Source organism: Coptis chinensis, chromosome 8, assembly GCF_015680905.1.
Source record: "Coptis chinensis isolate HL-2020 chromosome 8, ASM1568090v1, whole genome shotgun sequence".
In the NCBI taxonomy this organism is placed as follows: domain Eukaryota; kingdom Viridiplantae; phylum Streptophyta; class Magnoliopsida; order Ranunculales; family Ranunculaceae; genus Coptis; species Coptis chinensis.
Genome location: NC_141463.1, coordinates 53,827,411 through 53,832,675, shown reverse-complemented (window position 1 = coordinate 53,832,675; position 5,265 = coordinate 53,827,411). Strand labels below are relative to the sequence as shown.

The window sequence follows — 5,265 nt, the reverse complement described above, 5'->3', positions numbered from 1 at the left end:
AATGGAATAATGTGATTCCACGTAATTGAGAGTTGAGACTATCTTAAGATAATTTATGTTCTGAAATGAGGACACACATACAGAGCGGAATATGAGAAGTGCTTACAGTTCCAAGCAATCATAAATATAAAGCACGTCTTCCATCATATAAGAATCAGTTCCATAAACAACAGCATGCAATAAGCAGTCATGTCCTTGCTGATTATGCAAGCAGTCATATCCTACCAAATCATGCAAGCCGCCATCTCTTTTCTCGACACGAAATTTCACGCAAACAATACAAATACCACGCAAATATCGGTGATACAAAACCAGGCATATGCATTGCTTCCCTAAAGAAAGAGAAAAGTCGGTGGTTCCTCAAAGCAATCTCTGCGCCCAGAATAACAGTCATATCTGGACCGTGAAGGAATGAACCTTGTTGCCTCCTCCAAACCGTGGACCATAAGCATTTCAGGACCGCACTCGTCTGTAGGCCCAATGCGAAGAGCATGTCATCTACAATGACAGGTCTTCCATGAGCGCCTGCAAGTGGCATTACTCCTCAAAGGCAGGTCCAAGTTAAACTCCCAAAATTGACTAGTAAAGTCAAAACAGCAGATACCAACACATGGAAAGTCCACAAGAACCCTCGTCATAGACTACGTGCTGGGATGGATAGTACTCAATGACTCGTTTTAGAGGTTCAGGCAATTCATTCCACTGATCTATACCTCAGAGTACGGCTTTGAACAGAAGTCACTATAAAGGTGCGTTTTGGTCTTCCCTTTACATACAAAGAGAGAGAGGGAGAACGGATTAGAATATGGTTAAGACCGAGTTCGGCGAGGAGCGAACTGCCTACGTATCTTCTCTTGATTCTTGGGGGCGAGAAGAATCAGGTCTGGCGTAGTTCATATAGGGAGTATTTATAGGTGATGAAAGTGAATCTTCACCCAACACGTGTAAAGAACATCACAAATGTAGTGTCACAGCCCGAATTTCTAAACAATTAAAAAAATGAATAATTGAAATATAAATATCTCAACCATCACTTGATTCAATTGTCTAAAAACCCAGGCTATGACGGGGGATACAACACATGTCCAAACCTAAAACCCACATCATAACAGGATCAACTTAACAACAAAAATCTCCAAATTCCTCAACTATCACTTTATTAAAAACTTTCTTCCATCCCAATAAAATATCAAACAAACTTTACAAAACAGTTTCCAACATCGTATTCTCATGTCATATGCAAATGTAACCTACGTTATTACATCTTTCCAAAAGATCAGACCTAATCAACTAAACTCCCAGACTGCTCCAGGCGAGAATCCCAATCACACGCCGCGGTTCCACTGCCTTCCACCTATGTTCCCAAGAACACACCCACGTTGCCAAAACAAAGCAAACATGGATTGACCAAATTGAATTTCTTTGGTATGAGTAGACTAAATACATATAAACATTTCAAAACTTTTCTTATCCCACTCACACTTTAACTCTATCATAACCTAATCATTCACAGCTTGGAAGACAGGTAGTTCCGTTATTTTAACCGGCATAATTTCTTCCCAAGCAAGACTTCCATTATATAACTCATTATAATAACTCGTTTTAATATACGACTTAATAATTGAATTACAACTTACCGATATCCACTGCTGTATAAGGGTAGGACCGCGTCCCTGCACAAAATGTTATTAAGTCCTACCCTCCTGCAAAAGAAAGTTAGAACTTCTAACATTTGTTAATATCCTACAGGTATTCAAAAGTAAACCCAAGCACACTCGCCCAATCAACTTAATTTCTCTTATTAATTAATCAATTACTTTTCTTATACACATATTTCACAACCTATGTACCTTAGGTCATTCCCGCCACATTCAAGGAATACCCAACCTTACATTCCTGTACACTCAAGGAATACAACTAACCCGCAAGGCGAATACCTTAGTTCCTCTCTAGGGTAGTCCAAACAATCTGGTCATTCATGGCACATTCAATGAATACCGGGTCATTCATGGCACATTCAATGAATACCCATAGATAACGCTAACGGGCCATTTATGGCACATTCAATAAATGCCCACCTAACATATGACATCAACAGTCATAAAACTAAATTCTAAAAATTGAGACGTGGAGAGCTCTAAAAGAGTGCGGTAAATTTTGTTTACGCATTATTGAACTTTATTTTATATATCATTTCAGAGAACGAATGAGTATCTTGATAACTGTATTTTTGGTTTACGCGTTATTAATTTCATGGATGTCTATGTGTCATAACGTTGCATATCATAAAATACTGCAAAATCACATAATATTTAATACACGTACACACGTATATATAGAGGTCTTAGCCTAAAGTCAAGTATGCTAATAGCCCTAGACCTATCTTAATAACCCAAATCATAATCCGAGTTAAAAGGTCAAATTGGGTCAACTGGTCAAAGTCAACCCTAGTCAAAAGTCAACCCCTGGTCAAAGTTAAAGTCAACCATCATGGTCGAAGTCAAACTGTCGTTTCCAAGTTCAACAGGTTCATGGTCATAGCCATGGTTCATGACTAAGGTCAAAAGTGTATGACTCATGGGCTCATGGTTAAGGCCATGGTTCGGACCCAACTGGCCAAGCCCAAACCTTAGAACCCGGAAATCTAAACATTTAAATACCCAATTAGATCTATTTTAAGTCCTATGGACTGGCCCAAGCAATATTAGAAACGGGCCCAAAACTTATCTTGAGCCAAAACAAAACCGAAGTTCGCCGAAAACTTTAAATTAAACTGGTCCATAAATTAAAACAAAACTGGACCCAATCAAAACAAAAGAAACTGGCCCAACTTGAACTTATCTAGACTCAACAGATCTTAGAATAGGGAGAATACTATCCGGTCCACTTAACATTCTCTGGACCAGCCCACACAAACCTTTAAAACCGGCCCAAAACCAAAAACTAATATGGTCCGCCCAACTTAATTAGACACAAGTCTAAACAGTTACACACCGACGGGGAGCTTTGGATCGTTCTCGCGATCCATCCCCTTCAGAAGACCACCGCTAGCTTCCACCACCACCGAAAATCCTTCACACACCACCCATCAATAACTTCGGCCGAAAATTGTGTGGGTGAAAAACCCCACAACTTTACTTCACCAATCGACCACAAATTTTCAGTTTTTAGCAGCCCCCTCAAATCCCGGATCCGACCGCCATTAATGTTCTTGGAGCTCTCAACCACTCTCAAACTTTCCCCTACCACCACTCATTCAACCAACAATCCTCCATACAAAACAGCTCAAACACAAAACAAATACACAAAAACAAATTTCTCAAGAATGGCGATGCGCCATTGGCGCCCTCTTGGGAGCTTCAATGCCCCCACTCAACCCATCATAATCCCACTACACAACCCAACACCCAACATCCCAAACAAAACCACAATCCAAGATAAAATTACAAAAAAAACAATAAAGGCCTCCATTAACCCTGTTAAGAGCTTCAATGATCCACCCCAAATCCGGCATTTAATCCCCACTAATCCCCAATCAAGACGATTTCAAAAACCCACAATCGGTGTATAACCGAAAAATAAAACACAACAGGTACTAATCATATGCAGGAACCATTGTTTTGTTTGATGACGAACTTTCAAGGCTCCATTGGCAACCAAATCGCCTCAACAGAGTTTCGACAGTTCTAAATCAACTCCGAGTTTCACTCGACAACACGACGTCGAATCAAAACAATATAATGGACAGTAAAAACAGAAATATTAAACAGACGAAAATCATAGTTCTAGTAGTGGTGAGAGTTAACTCTACTCACCTGTAGCGCTCTCCGATTATCAACCAGCTACCAGGAAAAACCTTCCTTTTCTGCTGTCAGTAAAACTCCCATTTTTTTTTTTTCTAAAACCCTCGCTGTTTTTTTTTTTTCCAAAAACTTTACGTGAGAAAACTCACCGAAAGACAAGGACAACCCTTATCTATTATCTACGGGCTTTATCCGTAACTGATAATTATCCTCTATCCATTATCTATTTTTATTTATTATTATTATTATTTATAGGAAAAGCAAATAAAACACGGGGTGTTATAATATACACACCTTAAAAGGATCTCGTCCCGAGATTCAAGGTAGAGTGTAGATTAACCAAGCAAACAGGACGTCAAACAATAAAAATGAGACATACGTGTATACGCAAGTATACACACCTTAAAAGGAATACACATATACGATATCATATAGGTAGACATACTAATATTCAAATCACATACTTTGAAAGTGTGTCTATATACGTATTGAACCCAATAAATACGTATATACGCTAGCATTCACAACTCAAAAGAATAAATGTAATTAGTTTCTTCAATTGCCAACACTTAATTAAAATCATTATTTCTCAATTCAACAGATTCATATTTTCCGAGTTAAATCATACTAAGAAGGCAATGTAGTTCCTCTCACACCGAGGCAATTAGTTCCACTCTTAGTATTTACACATATATCAACATTTCTCTCAGTGTCTCACAAACACCACATGTTTGAAAAATAAAAATATAAAATGTATAGACTGATTCATATTATCAACGGCCTACACTATGTCCACTATCACATAGGATCAAACACCTACAATGTGATGCATGCATACTGGCTCACACACCAACGATATGCAAGTATACACTGGTTCACACACCAACGATGCATACTAACTCTCTACCATCACATAGGATCAAACACCAACGATGTGTGGTATGCATACTGGCTCACACACCAACGATATGCAAGTATACACTGGTTCACACACCAACGATGCATACTAAGAGATGTTATGTATATTGGATCACACACCAACGATATACATAACTTGGACAATATCAAATATTTCAAATCCAACCTTTATCAAAAGGGTTTCTTTATTCCTTGGATAATTCCAATTTACTCAAATATGAAATTTTAAAATAACCATTTCTTCTTTAGTCAATACTTACTTAAAAATAGAAAACTCCGTTAGGAAAACAACACTATACCATGCAAAAATTCGATTATAAATTTCATAAGAAATTAACCGTTAAAACAAGCATTTTATTTTCCTAATCATATCCCAACATTCCACTATAAAAGTACACACAAAACAACAAGCCAAACCAAATACCACAAAGAAACATTCCTACTACCCATTCACCACAATCCGAGGATCACCTAGACCTTCACTATCTAGGCTAACCTAAGCTCCGATGCAAAATGTCATAAACCAATTTCTAAACAATTAAAA

The 5,265-nt window shown here is 38.0% G+C and overlaps 1 long non-coding RNA gene across 1 annotated transcript; it reads right to left on the bottom strand.

Moving 5' to 3' along the window:
* Positions 1-1,132: 1,132 nt before the first annotated feature.
* LOC147481948 (uncharacterized) lies at positions 1,133-2,633 on the bottom strand. The gene is made up of 2 exons (XR_015205681.1): positions 1,638-2,633; positions 1,133-1,354 (listed from the first exon to the last, which is right to left on the bottom strand). It is a non-coding gene; the product is annotated as an uncharacterized LOC147481948 (long non-coding RNA).
* Between the last annotated feature and the right edge of the window lie 2,632 nt (positions 2,634-5,265).